Source organism: Hemitrygon akajei, chromosome 4, assembly GCF_048418815.1.
Source record: "Hemitrygon akajei chromosome 4, sHemAka1.3, whole genome shotgun sequence".
Classification (NCBI taxonomy): Eukaryota; Metazoa; Chordata; class Chondrichthyes; order Myliobatiformes; family Dasyatidae; genus Hemitrygon; species Hemitrygon akajei.
Genome location: NC_133127.1, coordinates 132,358,562 through 132,375,181, shown reverse-complemented (window position 1 = coordinate 132,375,181; position 16,620 = coordinate 132,358,562). Strand labels below are relative to the sequence as shown.

Sequence of the window (16,620 nt, the reverse complement as noted above, 5' to 3'; positions counted from 1 at the left end):
TTTTTGCACTATTATATACCCCCTTTGGCTTTTATGTTGGCTTTGACTTTTCTTATTAGCAACAGTTGTACTGTCATTTCTCCCAAGTCTTTATAGTGAATTCCTTGATAACTTGTTACGTAACATTTTCTATATATTTCACCAGTAAATCAGCTGGTGATTTATCTACTTGGGGGAAAAGAAGTTTGAACACTACATGGGTAATTCAGATTCATTTTTATTTACCACATGTACATCAAATATACAGTGAAATGCTTGTGTTCGCAACCAACACACCTAGGAATGTAAAGAGCAAACACGAGGAAATCTGCAGATGCTGGAAATTCAAACCACACACACAAAATGCTGGTGGAACACAGCAGGCCAGGCAGCATCTATAAGGAGAACCACTGTTGACGTTTCGGGCCGAGACCCTTCGTCAGGACTAACTAAAAGGAAAGATACTAAGAGATTTGAAAGTAGTGGGGGGAGGGGGAAATGTGAAATGATAGAAGACCGGAGGGGGTGGGGTGAAGCTAAGAGCTGGAAAGGTGATTGGCAAAAGTGATACAGAGCTGGAGAAGGGAAAGAATCATGGGACGGGAGGCCTCGGGAGAAAGAAAGGGGGAGGGGAGCACCAGAGGGAGATGGAGAACAGGCAGAATGATGGGCAGAGAGAGAAAAGCAAACAAACAACTAAATATGTCAGGGATGTGGTAAGAAGAAGGGGGGGGACATTAACCAAAGTTAGAGAAGTCAATGTTCATGCCATCAGGTTGGAGGCTACCCAGCCGGTATACAAGGTATTGTTCCTCCAACCTGAGTGTGCTTCATCTTGACAGTAGAGGAGGCCATGGATAGACATATCAGAATGGGAATGGGACGTGGAATTAAAATGTGTGGCCACTGGGAGATCCTGCTTTCTCTGGAGGACCGAGTGTAGGTGTTCAGCAAAACAGTCTCCCAGTCTGTGTCGGGTCTCAGCAATATACAAAGGGCCACACTGGGAGCACCTGACGCAGTATACCACACCAGCCGACTCACAGGTGAAGTGTTGCCTCACCTGAAAGGACTGTCTGGGGCCCTGAATGGTGGTGAGGAAGTGTAAGGGCAGGTGTAGCACTTGTTCTGCTTACAAGGATAAGTGCCAGGAGGGAGATCGGTGGGAACGAGTGGACAAGGAAGTCACGAAGGGAGTGATCCCTGCGGAATATAGGCACCTAGGAATGTGCTGGGGGCAACCAGCAGGTGTGGCCACATATTCCGGCATCAACATAGCATGGCCACAATGCTCAGCAGAACAACACAAGCAACAAAACAGCAAAGCAAGCTCCGTTCCTCCCTTCCACTCACCCACACACATCGTCTCTAGCCCAGGGCAGTCTCCAGACTCCAGGGACTCGCAGACTTGCAACATTTCCTGCTGGATACACCATGGGCTCAGGGCTCCATCCATTGGCACTCAACTTCCTATCGACCTTCGATCTTCAGTATTGACTCCAGGACTCAACCATGACGAACAAATACCCTGGATGAGGACCCCAAACACGAGGCCCCAAATGTCAAGACTCTGATAACTGGGACCTCCTACACTAGACTTTGAACACCAGACGCTCCGATGACTGGGATCCCAAACACTCAAGAGTTCTCCAATCTTCTTTGCTGAAGTTCAAGATAGACAACTCGGTTTTCAGACAATAAAGAAGCCAATAATGTCAACAGAGCACAGGTGCCATGGCAGAAACAAACAGCAACAACACAAAATAACAGTGCTTGCAAAGGGAAACTAGAAGTAACAGAACTGGTCATTGCATACAATGCATCCATAACTCTGCAGTATTTACAATCCAAGGAAGCACCAGTTCTTTTCAGAGGTACCTCTTCAAGAATTGGGAACTAATGCAGCTGCTGAGGCCATCAGCCTTTTGGAAGACTGAAAACGAAACATGGAACAGAAAATATCATCCAATGAAAATGTGCCAACTGATGTGTGATGTCATGATGTACTGGACTTCAGGTGTTTTCTCCCGTGTTCCCCCCCCCCCCAAAGTTTCAGCCCAAACCATTACCACAGACATAAAATCTCCTTTGAATCAATGCAGTTAGGCAGTATTTTAGACTATTGAAAGGATTTGCATTAACAAAATATTCCTTGATAAGGGTAGCAACATGGTGTAGTTTTATTGTGGCTGAAAATGAGCATTTGCATTCAGCATTTATTTCTCTACCTGAGTAACAAGAAACGAATACAAAACCATTCACAAGCTAAGCTGGTGTACAATGGTTAATTTCATAGTAAATTAATTTGAAAACATAAAAGCTCTTAAAAGTGTGCCCTTTCATGCCTATACACTAGTAAGAAAAGCTGAAGATTTAGAATCACCAATGGGCTCATAAATGGGTGAATTTGGCAGAACTTACAATGGCAATTCAACCTTTTAATGTGGTCAATATTGGGTAAAATTTCTTTATTAAACTAGTTAAGATGATAGAAAAATGGAGACGAGACTGCTGATGCTGAAGCAAAGAAAACACTGCTGGAGAAACTCAGCAAGTCATACTTTTATCTATGGAGATAAAAGGATGAACAACATTTCAGTTTGAGACCCTCCATCAGGACTTAAAATTGTAGAAACAGGCTTTGTGTTGTATGCAGGTGACATTTACAAAGTTCTTCAAGACTTGATATTGTTTTGACTTACTTCCAATAAAAGTAACTGCATCCAAAAAAACAAGCATAAATCCTGTCTATATGTTTTTAAATGTGGAGAAATACCCTCAAAGAATAAAATTATGGCAAAAAAATTAAATTCTCACCACTCTCCTGCCCAACTTGAAAAGAATACATTCACACATTAGTATTTTCCCAGCTAAAAGAAAATTAACAATGCAACTTGCACCAACATCAAAAGTTACCAAGCTGATTCAAACAAGCAAGGTAGTTTCTTTCCTGAGACTTCCTTCTTATCTTCCTGCAAAAGGTGAACTAAAATAATAATTTTGAAGTGCCCAACATGTATCATACACTAATCACTTTAAAAAGTGGCACAGAGTTAAGCACTTAATTGACAAATGAAGATTGGCAGTAAGAGCTTTAACTGGGCTTTCTGAAATGTTTTGACACAGATAAAAGGGGGAATGGAGATAAAGTGGCTCCTCTGCACACCTGCTGGTGGGCATCAGTATTCTACAGGTTGTGTTATAGATAATGCTTTTCTTGCTGTACAGCATGACTTTAAATTAGGTAGCAAAGCTTAAATTTGCATACACTATCAAATTAGGAGCCAAAGCCAATGATTCTGAGGACAAAAAAGGATTGCAAGATATTTAATCACTTGTAAGGGCACAGATTCAAAAATATCAACTTCTGTACACCTGTAGCTGCATCCCAGACTGCTGAGATGCTTTGATTTTATTGGAAATGGTATAGAATAAAAGACTTAATAAATATAGTAAATCTACGTAAATCATAGCAATGCAAGAGCTGGAACACTGTATGGGCCGATGCAGTAAAATATAAATATATAGTGCCACAATTATCAGTGACCATCCTACGCAGTTCTAAGACATTTAGTGAATCACATGAAAGGCAGACATTTTCTTTGGCCAAAAACTAGTATAATACTGGTCCAATTTCTGGTGGTAAAGTTGGTGAAAATACCCCTTCCAACAACCAGGGTTCAATAATTTCATTCTCCCTGCAAAAGCACCAAGACAAAAATCATTTTTTTACTAAAGCATCTGATCACTGAAGGAGGTAGATTCATTCAGGAAGAGGATTGAGAAGTGATGGAATGATGAGCTTATCAGCCAATTTTTCCAGTAATTAGCATCATCTGGCTGCCCACAGCACAAGTCTGAAATGCTTTTGGTATATATTAAAACAATTGGCAAAAGAGACTTCTCCATGTTCCTTAACACTGCAAAATATATATTTGAAAAATTATGAACATTGATTTTATTCTAAAAATAAACATTTACAATTTATATTCATTGCATTTTAAGTGATACTTTCCCAATACAAGAATGGATTGTCCTTTGGCAAGAGTGAAATTCATTGAAGAATCGTGTTTAAAACATACGACTATACAGAAAATGCAACAAATTGGCATCTGACATTATTTTTGAATTAGGGTTTGCTCTCAACTTCTGCACAAAATACTGGAAATGTTCCAGATAACTTTAAGGGGTGTGTGTTGGGAGGGGTGGAGGAGAGAGAAACACTGTCTGGTGAAAATTTCAAAGGCACATGAGAGAAATTAGCATATATTATTTATACTGTACCAGTGGCAATAATATTCCTTAAACACGTGTCAAGACCAATAAGAATGGAACTGCAATTGGACAGAAAAATGTTTCTAGAATTGTGAAGCATTTAACCCTTGTTGGATTTACTCCATTTTAAATCCATTGTAGCCAAGATGAAATTTCTTCATGAAAAGCTTTGTAATTTTTCTCTCATGCAATAGTTGGTCGAGTAGCCACGTAAACAAACAAAACAATCAACAGCACAACCACAGCTAATGTGGGAAACACTATGGTGGTGATTTGACTTCGAGCTTCTTGCATGGCTTGCCGCCGTTCCTTTTTGTCTTTTGAAGTTTCCTTTTTTGGTTTTCCTTTCAGCTGCCTCATTTTTTAATATTGCAAAGTGATAAACAAGAGTTGTGAAGTACAGTGCAAACAACACTTGATTGTCTTGATTTATACTGCAGATACCGTCTTGAATGTGCTACTCTTTCATTTGATTCCTTCAGTTCTGTAAAACAAATAATTTCATATTTTAGAGAGTACTTTTTAATTCATCTATTACTGAACACTGAATTGTTAACTGGGAATATTCCTAATTGAACCATGAAAATCACCACTATTGGGCAAAAGTATTAAATATACACTGAGTATGGTAACATAGTGGTAAAGATAATGATTAAACAATTGATTTGGACACAAGTACAATATCCCAAAGAAACTAGGAATCTAAACAATCTGTGGTCACAGATGCATTAGTCACAGTTACTGAGCTATGTTTAAAACCCCACAAGATTCAATGTCCCTTACAACTGGAAATTAATCAACCTTAACCTCAACCTCATCTTACATGTATGTGACTTAAAGGACACAGTAATTTGTGCAAACTCCTTTTTTTTAATGATCAAGCAGGATAATAGGACTACACAACTACACAAAATCTCCTATTTGACTGATGTTACCCTTCCTAGCTAAGTCCCAGAGGCAGGCCACAGTATTGCTGTGCACTGATGGGTCATCCTCCACAGCAGCATCAAAAGGGTACTCTTGTTGCTGAAGGGAATGGCCACAAGAGAAACTTGTATTAACTGCCCAGTTGTGTTACCTCTCCCATGTATCTGAAGCCTTTACCTTGCATATAAGCACCTCAGTAAAAGTCATATTTATGAAGCCCTTAGCTTCCCAGGTTATCTGGAGTACCTCCAGATTTAGCTCCAGTTCTTTGACCTGGTCTCCAGGATCTGCACACAGGGGAGAGCATTAGGTTCCCTGACTTCCCACATACTGCAGGAGTACAATTGTTTCATGGTCAAGGTCACTTGGATCACATTTCTTCCCCATTCTGATGTTTGGTCTAAACAATGGCTGGGCCTCTTGTGCACGTCTACATGTTTTTTTTGCACTGAGTTCCCACCACAAGATGAGTTAAAATCTGTCTCGAGCCTTATAGGCTCATCAGGCCAGTGCTTATGCCAGTTTCCGTGGAGCGAAGTGACTGAGAGTACAAGACTCTCCTCCTCCCCCCTCCCCCCGGATAGGATGCCAGTCTATTGCAAGGTTAACCCCCAGCATTTTGCCAGTACCCATTTTCAGCTGGGTGGACTGGAGCAATGTGTGGTTAAGTGGCTTGCTCAAGGACACAACACGCTGCCTCGGCTGGGGCTCAAACTCACAGCCTTCAGATCACTAGCCCAACTCATTAACCACTTGGCCACGCGCCACACTACCACACAAGATTGGCTGCTTGAATATTTCCATTGACGAGTTGATTTAAGTAATAAAATGGACAGAGCATTTCCAAGTCATTATGGAGGGTAGCTTAGAGGGAAACTTCCAACGAGAGGTGTTCTCCATGTTTTTACTGTCCCTGTCCATCCAGCTGGTAAAGATGGTGGGTTTGGAAACCATAGTTTCGACAAAAACCTACTGAATATTGAAATGCTTACATAGTGGACGTGGAGAGATTTTTCCAATTGTGCAGGAGTCTAGGATCAGACAGCACACACTCAGAATAAAAGGATATATCTTTAGGACAGAGAAGAGGAGAGCTTTGGTTTAAGATGTGCAAAACCTTACTGATAAATCATAAGGCAAGAGATTCAACTGAAAACAGTACTTAACACATCTTTTCTGAAGAAAAAAGGTGAGGCGGGTTTAGGGGATGAACTGAGCTGGGGCCTTGCGAGGTGCAACGTGTTCAAGCCGCCGTGTTTGCACAGTTCCATATAAGACCATAAGACGTAGAAGCAGAATTAGGCCATTCAGTCCACCCACCCTGCTCCGCCATTCCATCATGGCTGATCTCAAATCCCACTCAACCCTATGCACCTGCCTTTTCACCATATATCCTTCAAAACCCTGACCGAACAGGAAACAATCAGCTTCCGCCTTAAATATATGCACAGACTTGGTCTCCACTGCTGTCTGTGGTAGAGTGTTCTACAGATTCACTACTCGCTAAGAAAATTCCTCCTTACCTCTGTTCTAAAAGGTCACCCCTCGATTTTGAGGCTGTGCCCTCTAGTTCTGGATAACCCCCACCATAAGAAACATCCTTTGCACATTCAGTAGGTTTCAATGAGATCCCCCTGCATTCTTCTAAATTCTAGTGAATACAGGCCCAAAATTGCCAAATGCTCCTCACATCTTAACCCCTTCATCCCCAAAATATGGGGCCCAAAACTGCTGATACTACTCCAAGTGCGGCTTGAATTGCATCTTATAAAGGCTCAGCATTAGCTCCTTGTTTTTATTTTCTATTCCTCTGAAATAAATGCCAACATTGCATTTGCCTTATTTACCATAGTCTCAACCTGTACATTAACCTTCTGGGAGTCTTGCATAGAGTCCTAAATCCCTCTGCATCTCTGATGTTTGAACCTTCTTCCAATTTAAATAACACTTTCCCAAGCACTCAGGTCAAGCTAACTGGCCTACAATTTCCTTTATTTTGCCTTCCTCCCTTCTTAAAGAGTGGAGTGACATTTGCAATCTTCCAGTCCTCCGGGACCATGCTAGAACCAAGTAATCAATGACCAATGTATCCGTTCATATCACTGCCAGAGATGGAGTGAGCAATTTGGAGAGGAGTTGATGCACAAGAGCTTCAATGCCTGTTCACCCAACTCTGATGCAAGGTTGGATCACTCCAAGCTCTAAGCGTTATGGTGAGATCGAGAACGGCTTTGGGCTGGGAGGCCCAGGTATAATGAGGCACCAGATCCAGGTCCTGGAACGTGGCATTATCTGATGCTTGGACAATTTAACTACTGGCAAAGGTAGACTGAAAGGCCAACTGTCAGGTACAGAGGTAAGGGTCAAGCTGATTTCGCTCTCTCTCCTGCAAATGTTTATTCCTTCCTCTGAGGCGCCGAGGCTGTGAACTGATCCAGTTGCTGTGCATATCTGCCCGGCTAGTATAATGAACTGAGGCTTCGCTTGGGCCTACTCCGGCAGCAAATTTGGGACTCAGTCTGGTTAAGGATGCTGCTGGCTTACATCAATTGCTTGCATGATGTACGTGCTTTTTCCCCTCTCTCTTTCTCCGCTGAGTGGTTTTTAGTCTTTTTTGTTGGGTTACTTAGGCCTCTTGCTTTGTGGCTGCCTGTAAGCAGACAAACTTCAAGGTGTACTGTTTACACATTCTTTGAAAACAAAAATGCTTTGAATCTTTGAAATATGTGGAATTAATTGCCACAGACAGCTATGAAGGCCGTCATTGTGTTATTTAAGACAGAGGTTGATAAATTCTTGATTAGTCAGGATGTCAAAGGTTATAGGGAAAAGCCAAGAAAACGGGGTTGAGAGGGATAATAAATCTGCCTTATGTCTTATGGTGTTATTCCACTGCCCAAACTACCATCTTGCTTAAGTAATTCAAGGACTATGAGTGAACAAAATAAAATCTTACCTGTTCTTATTTTTTTGTGTAAAGGAGTTGCTCTCACTCCCCTTGCTTAGGTCACTAACTCTGCCTCTTCACATTACAGCCTCCTGAGCCAAAGCCTCAGCTCCACACCAACACTGACCTCCTCTTACACCGTCTGCTCCAAAATAGCTATTTCACTTGAACCTAGCTTCATTTTGTTGGCTGCTCACAAGCAGCCTTTTATTAACTAAGAATTTCCAAATATGCCTCTTTTTGGATGCTGATTACAAGTCCCAAGACCCAGCTCATTTAAATACTTGCAACACTCATTCAAAATTCAGTCTCCTGCTATATGCTATATATGTGGTCATATAGTTTGCTTGAAAGTCCACAAGGACAGAAGTATGATCTGAACTCTCCCCTTTTCCCACAAAAATCAACAAAACTGAAAATATCCAGGTGGGTAGTCACGGAAGTTGTTCATGATATTTAAAATTTTTATTATGTTGAAAGAGAAGAAATTATCCATTTTGTCATGCAAGATCTGCAATACAAGGACGCACGGTTGCAGTTGTTATTGCTGCTGTTGGGTTTTGATCCCATGTGGAGTTTGCAAACTTGCTCCGCAACCACATGGTTTCCTACCCAGTGCATCAGTTTGCTCCCATGTGTGCAAAGTAGGTTAATTAGAGGGAGAGCTGAGGGAGAATATGATGCAGAATGTAAGTGGAGTGGGGAAGAGGAATAAGAGCTGTTCCTCTACACGCTGGCATGGAGCTGATGGGTTGAGTGGGCTTCTATTTGGCAACAAATAGGAAAATTAGTGATCAAAGCAAAGAACTAACTCACTTAATTTCATTCTCAGAGGGATTGTAAATTAAGAGTGAAACCTGACATTCCCAGATGTACAATGCTAATTATTCTGGCATATAACTGAGTATAAGAAAACACAGGCCTGAGGAATCAAAATCAACTTGAAGGGGAAAAAAATCTGTTCATCATATAAATAAGATTTCAAAGGACATTGGTAATGCAATTAGGGATTTGAAGGAACACATTCACATAAAAGATCAATGTACTTCTAACACATTTAACAGTTCTCATTATATATACAATGCTGTTAAATGGTTGCAAATAGGCAACTAAATCAACAAAATAGGATTTTCATGACAATCTTGTTTAGCATTTTAGCACATGGTATAAAATCACAATTTGCATAATTTTATGGAACACAACCAGTGAAGTTCCCTGCTGCATTGAATTGAACTGCAGGTTTACAGAGGCAAAAAAATTGTTTGTACGAATAGTAGAAGGAACAAGCTGCAGCACTTCCAACAGCTCTCACTGAACCACTGAAATTATAATGCCGAAAAGTCATTCAGCTGAATGATGCTATTCTGTGGTTAATCCTCCATATCATATGACCATGGTAGATGGCACCAATTCTAACCTTGATTCATCCATTGTGAAGGAAGCAATCTCGGGTATGAAATTTATCCCGTATTCAGTACTGAACAAAAGAAAACAAGCACTGCAAAAATCACACAGAATTGGGACATCTTGTTGCTTATTTTGCTGCCATCAATGGAAAAATGGCATAACTACATATATAGTAGAAGCAAATTCAGACAAAAAGATGATTGGGTAAATATAATTGTTCAGAGTTTTCTTTTGACTGTCTAATGAACCATTTTCATAGTTATTCGATTTTACAGCCCAGGTTATAAAACTAGACTGAAGAAATTAAGCCAGAACTGATTAGGAAGCAACAGTAGTTCCTGGCTAAAGAATCACACACATTTCTTCAATAATTTTTATATTGTAAATATTACTTTCAGCTACTTACCCATTCTAAGCCTGTTGTTTATTCTGAACTATCTGTTGGATCTTTGTGTTTTCTTACTATGCTGTGTCACTCAAAATATACCAATTGCTACTTTAATTTGGACAACTCAGACATGCACATTTCAGAATATCTCCTCTATTTACCACAATAAATTTCTGAATCTAATAGGGGCTGGTGCCTCCACTTCCACAAAAAAAAGTGAAATTTAATGTCTAAGCTAATTTGCATTTTGCTGCACTTTACCTGTGCAAGATTTTAAATTGTTGTTGATTTGGTTTATTTAAATGATTTGTCGAAAAGCACCCTCCAAATGTGAATGATGGTATAATTACAGTCGTCCTATAATATCGCTTGGAAGGAACAACAATCAAACCACCATTTTCTTTCAATTTGGTCTGAAAGTGCTATTTTTGATGCTTTAAACAAGAAAGGATTTTTACTAGGACTTCAAACCTGCTGCCATAACACAAAGCATTGTATAATGAAGGTTTAGTTGACGTTATCATAATAGAAGTTTTGTGAAAATTACTTCAAATATTGTATCCAAGAGAGTGCATACTAACAGCAATTAATCCCAAGAAAAATTTTTCAGCTAGTCCCATATACCTGCATTCTGTCTGCATCTCTTAAATTATTTCTATACATAAACCTGTCCAAGTATTGCTTAAATGTTGTAATTGTACCCACCTCTACTACTTCGTCTGGAAGCTCGTTCCATTTAGTTGGGTCTGAAACTTAACTGTGACACACATTTAACAGAGTAAACAAAAGCAAACCAGATTCATATAATTATTTAACTAGTAAGATTTAAACAATTTTCAGTGTCAGTCTTCCAAAATTCTATCTACTTATTACAAACTATGTATAATACCATTTAAAAAATACAATCATTGGGGGGGGGGGGGGGGGAAGCCTACCAAATATTGAACGAGTAGGAGAGGAGAGGATGTTTCCAATAGTGGCAGTTGAGGAGGAATTTTAGACAAAATTCATTGCCACAGATGACTGCGGGGGCCAAGTCTTTGGGTATATTTAAAGTGGAAGTTGACAGGTTCTTGATTAATAACGGTGTCAAAGGTCACTGGGAGAAGGCAGGAGAATGGGGTTGAGAGGGAAAATAAATTAGCCGTGGTCAAAAGGCAGACATACTCAATGGGCTGAAGGCCTAATTATGCACCCATGTTTTATGGTATGAAATTGGACAATTTTGTCTGAATATTATTTGCCATGAAACAACTGGAATATAGTTAATATGAATAGACTGCTAACATTACTTGATTTGGTATAACTATCAGATTAATTGTTGACCTTTTCATTCATTGATTATGACTCTTAAAATTGTAACATCTTAAGATAACTGAATGCTACAGGTTGCTGTTTGAAAAAGCATCCACTGAACCTCTATACTGGTTGAAGGTTACAATGTTGGCTATTAGCACATACTTGGTATATTCAAAAGTGAACTTGTCAGAACTCAGTTCAGTCAGTTGGGAATTGTACAAAATATCATCCTCGTTCTTCCTCAATTTTACTTAACAGTTTTCCTAAAGTTCTTAAGGTATAAATTTGATACCTGACATTCTTCCACAGGCTTGTTTCAACAGTGAAGATGTCCTGTACTTCAAACAAGTTTAGTTTTACTTATGCCTTGAGTTTGGTAGCCTATACTCCCCATCCAGAACTACTACCTGAGGCATCCTCAACTGGACTTAACAGGTTCAATTTGGGCCCAAACCACATGAAACCAATTTTAGCAGCAGGGCTTCCAAAGGCAATAAGAACGTTCTAACCCTGACAGTACTTAGAAGAGATAACTAAAAACTGTTAAACAGTGCAAATCATTAACATTTACAATTAAAACACTTAACTAAAGAAACAGTTTAAAGCATTTAACTAAACTAAAATGATTTGAAAAGAAAGTTAAATTAATCTTTGCCTGTTGGGCAATTTTGGCAACGCTGGCCTCCATGGTTGGACTGAAGATAGATGCACAGTGGAGAGTATTCTTACTGGCCGCATCATTGCCTAGTATGAAAACACCAATGCCCATTAATGGAAAAGCCTACATGAAAAAAAGCAGCGGACACAGCCCAGGAAAAGTCCTCCCCCCCATTGAGCACATCTACAAACAGTGCTGTCACAAAAAAGCAGTATCCATCATCAGAACCCCCACCATCCACCATGCTCTTCTCACTGCTGCCATCAGGAAGGAGATACAACAGCCTTAGGTCCCACACCACCAAATTCAGGTACAATTATTACCCTTCAACCATCAGGCTCCTGAACCAGCTTGGATAACTTCACTCATCTCAATAATGAACTGATTCCATAATCTATAGACTCATTTTCAAGGACTCTACAAATCTTGATTTCAATATTGTTTTTTTGTATTTGGGCGCCATGGGGGCATAGTTGGGTGCCACAGTAGTGTAGCAATATTATTACAGCTTGGGGCGACAGAGTTTGGAGTTCAATCCCACCATCCTCTGTAAGCGCTCCAGTCCTTCTTCCCCATGGAATGCATGGGTTTCCCCCGGGTGCTCCAGTTTCCTCCCACAGTCCAAAGATGTACCGGTTCGTAAGTCAATTGGTCAGTGGAAATCATCCAGCGCATAGGTTTGGGTTAAATTGGGGGCTGCTGGGCAGTCTAAATAAATAAAACATTTGCCTTCTTTTACACATTTGTTGTCTGTCCGTCTGTGTGGTTTCATTGACTTTTGTGTTTCTATCTACTGTGAATAGCCCGCAAGAAAATGAATTTCAAGGTCATATATGGTGACATACAATATATGTGTTTTGATAATAAATTTATTTCAAACTTTGAAGAGGTGCACCAAGCTAACTGCACTTGGAAGCTTGTTACTTAGACCTGCATTTCCATGTTTGCTCTGTAAAGCCAAGAAAGTCAGACTACCATCAGAGAGAACCACTCCAATTTGATACATAACTGCCTTGCCAAGGAATGCCAGCATATGTTTCTGCACAAGCAGCATGCTTAATTATGAGAAAGAAACAAATTATTGTCTAGGATTTTCCAAACAAGCCAGGTAAAACCATTAGCAGAGCCAATGCACCATGCAACAACTAATTAAAGAATGCAAAAGCAAAGTCCTGGGAATAAGAGACTGCCAGGGAGAACAAAATTTCATATTTTATCATAAATAACTATCCACACATGAAATGACAATGAACAGCCGTCTAAAGGATGTAATGTGCAGGAATACACTTCAAATATAGTCAGAGGTTTCTCCCCAGCTTTACATCCATTTTAGGGAGAGTATACAAATGAATACTTATTACCTATTAATAAATTTAGGTAGTATCTCTGCACAAAGAACCATGATACATTCACAAATAAGTGATCTCCTTTTAAAAAGTCTAATGATGTACAATAAAAAAAACAAGTTATTGACAAAGCAGTATACACCCCTAATCACATCGATCTATTTTCCACACAAACTCCCTCTATCCTGTCTACAACTAACTTGAGCACAATCGTCCTTTCACAAACTGCTCCAATCCAACAATACACAGCCACCTGCATCCTTTGCCCCTCCATCTTCAATCCATCCCAACATGACATTTGCTTTACCAACACGTTTCTCTGTCCTGATGCAGGGTTACTCTGCCCTTTCACTATTCAAACTCAGCAGTCACTATTCAATCTGCTGAGTCTGATGCTCCAAAGTTCAGTATCTGTAGTCTCTTGTATCCGCTCTACCTCACACAAACCCCATCTCCCACACCAGCTTCCTAAATATCACAGCAGCTCATCTCATTAGGAGTTTGAGGAGAGATTGTATGTTACTAAAGACTCCAGCAAATGACTTCAGATGTACCATGGAGACCATTCTGACAGGCTGCATCAATGTCTGGTATGAAGGAGCCAATGCACAGGATTAGAAAAAGCTGCAGGAAGCTGTAAACTTAACTGCCTCCATCATGGACACTAGTCTCCCAACAATCAAAGACATCTTCACAAAGCCATGCATTAAGAACGAAGCATCCATCATTAAGAACCTTCACCATCCAGGACATGCATCTTCTCATTATTGCCATCAGGAAGAAGGTACGGATGCCTGAAGACACATATTCAAGGTATAGCTTACTTCCCTCTGAATGGACCATGAACTCTTCACTGTCTTTTTGCACGACTTATATTTTTGTTTCTTTTTGTAACATAATCATTTTATGTATCACACTGTACTGTTGCCAGAAAAATCACAACATACAAGTGATACACTCCCCACTTACTCACACCTAACACTTCTGTCCACTCATTCAAGCCTCAGTTCCCAATCTCTCACTCCATCCTGTACTGCTCTTCCCACCCACTCCTGCACCCCACACCCTCCTTCAACCCCTAAACCACTCCCCACCGCTCTCCCTAAAACACACCCCCTCTCCCTACTGCTTGCCCTCCAGAAACTTCCCCTAAACCAAAGTCTTGTTCTTCCCTTCCCCCCACCCACCGCTAAACCTCACATTCAACCCCTAAACAACTCACCCTGCACTGTTCCCCCACCCTCCCCTAAACGTCTCCCCCTCTGGCTCACCCTCCCCTAAACCTCCCCACTGGCTCACCCTCCCCTAAACCTCTCCCCCTCACTTAAACCGCTCTCGCTCTCCCAGTTCAGCCCACTCCTTGCCTTACCTTTACTCCGTGTCCACCTTCCCCCACTACCTGTTCCTCACCAGCTCTCCTTCAACCACGCCTCACAAAATCAAAGGTTTTTCCCTGAACTCTCTTCTTGATTTCTTCTAACTTTTGTTTCCTTCCTTTGTGAACTCACCGAGCCGGCTCTAATTCAATGGGCTGCAAACAGCAGCTGTCCGCCAGGGACGAGTAGCTCTACGGCTGCCGCTCGCTAGGCTGAGCTCCACCGCCTCCTGCTCGACCTTTCACCCTGATTACGTGGCACTAGACCCGCGCTACAAACAACAGCGACCTGAGCGAAACCTGCGCCCTCTATGCGTCGGAGGACCCTCCCCTCATTAGCCCATCTCCGACCTGGAACGCCCTCTCTTGGTGGAGGACCCACTCAGCCCAGTCACGATCCCTTCTCCGTCCTGGAACGCTGTTCGACCGTTCGCCTCAGTCAATTTCTCCCACCTCCATCTGACTCGTGTCCATAAGACTCGTGTAATAAAACGTACCGAGACCGCTGCTAAGAAGGTGGGCGGCCCCTAGACTAATAAAGATATCTTGGTTTCCTTGCAGACCTCCTGTATCCCCTACTTTCCCCGCAAGAGTATTTTGTGGATATTCGGGAGCCCGACCAGGCTACATTCAGTATCTCTATCGACGGGCGACCCTGGAAGACTAAATTGGCGCAGTCACTTGTTCTAAACGATTGGCACAGATATGGATAGAGAAATTCCCAAAGATTCTTTAAGATTTTGCTGAACACTAGTTCTTTCACAGATGCAAAACTAAAATGAGCACTAAACCTTAAAGTTATTTAGTGTGAAGGCAAGTAAACCACGTGTTGTTTATTTTTGTTTTTTAAATAAAAGCACTGAATGGATCCTTCCAGCCCTTTGAGCCACCAGCAAACCCTGACAAACCCGTTAACCTTTCCAGTTCTTAGCTTCATCCCACCCCCTCCGGTCTTCTATCATTTTGCATTTCCCCCTCCCCCAACTACTTTCAAACCTCTTACTATCTTTCCTTTAAGTTAGTCCTGACGAAGGGTCTCGGCCTGAAACGTCAACAGTGCTTCTCCTTCTAGATGCTGCCTGGCCTGCTGTGTTCCACCAGCATTTTGTGTATGTTGTTTGAATTTCCAGTATCTGCAGATTTCCTCGTGTTTGCCCGTTAACCCTAGACTAGTCACAGGACAATATCAAATGACATACTCAGGACATCTTTGTGGGAGGAAACCCAAGCACCCAGGGAAAACCCATGCACTCCACATGGAGCACATACAGACTCATTAAAGAATTGCGCTAGAACCGAACTCCGAACTCTGAAACGCCCTGAGCTGCAATAGTGTCGCACTAACTGCTACGGTATGTGAAAAAGAAAAAGAGTTCTGCATATTTAATTATGTTGTAGTTTGACAGCAGTTATCATAATGCTACTGAGATATGTCCTAGGATCCACTAGGACACATAATCTGTCGTCATCTGGGGTCACCAGGTGTTTCGAGTCTTTCAACATCAGTCATCGACCAGGTGATCCAACCATGACTGATCAGGCCCTGGCTTGTGTCCCAGCAGCAGTGGTCCATGGATCATATCTCTGGATCCATAGCCATCTGGAGGCTCGCTCAGCAGCCTCTGTGACAGTCCTGATGGCTCTTCTCTTCACAGTCCCCGTAATGCCAAGGAGAGAGTACGTTCTGCAGAGCGAGCAGTGAACAACATGTCTGCACCCCACCTCTACAGTCTCGCATTGTGCCTTCCACCTCTGTCTCGGGAACTGCTCTACCAAATCCTCATATATGGCTTTCTTATGTTCGTATGCCTCCTTAAGCTAGCCAAGAATATAAAGGAGGATAGTAAAAGCTTCTTTAGGTATGTTAAGAGGAAAAAGTTAGTTAAGACCAAAGTTGGGCCCTTGAAGGCAGAAACAGGTGAATTTATTATGGGGATCAAGGAAACGGCAGACGAGTTGAACAGGTACTTTGGATCTGTCTTCACTAGGGAGGACACAGACACTCTCCCAGATGTAATA

At 41.4% G+C, this 16,620-nt stretch overlaps 1 long non-coding RNA gene across 1 annotated transcript; it reads right to left on the bottom strand.

Moving 5' to 3' along the window:
• Positions 1–4,637: 4,637 nt before the first annotated feature.
• LOC140726666 (uncharacterized) lies at positions 4,638–14,850 on the bottom strand. Its single transcript, XR_012098691.1, has 4 exons — positions 14,735–14,850; positions 13,874–14,020; positions 10,629–10,680; positions 4,638–4,738 (listed from the first exon to the last, which is right to left on the bottom strand). It is a non-coding gene; the product is annotated as an uncharacterized lncRNA (long non-coding RNA).
• Positions 14,851–16,620: the final 1,770 nt, after the last annotated feature.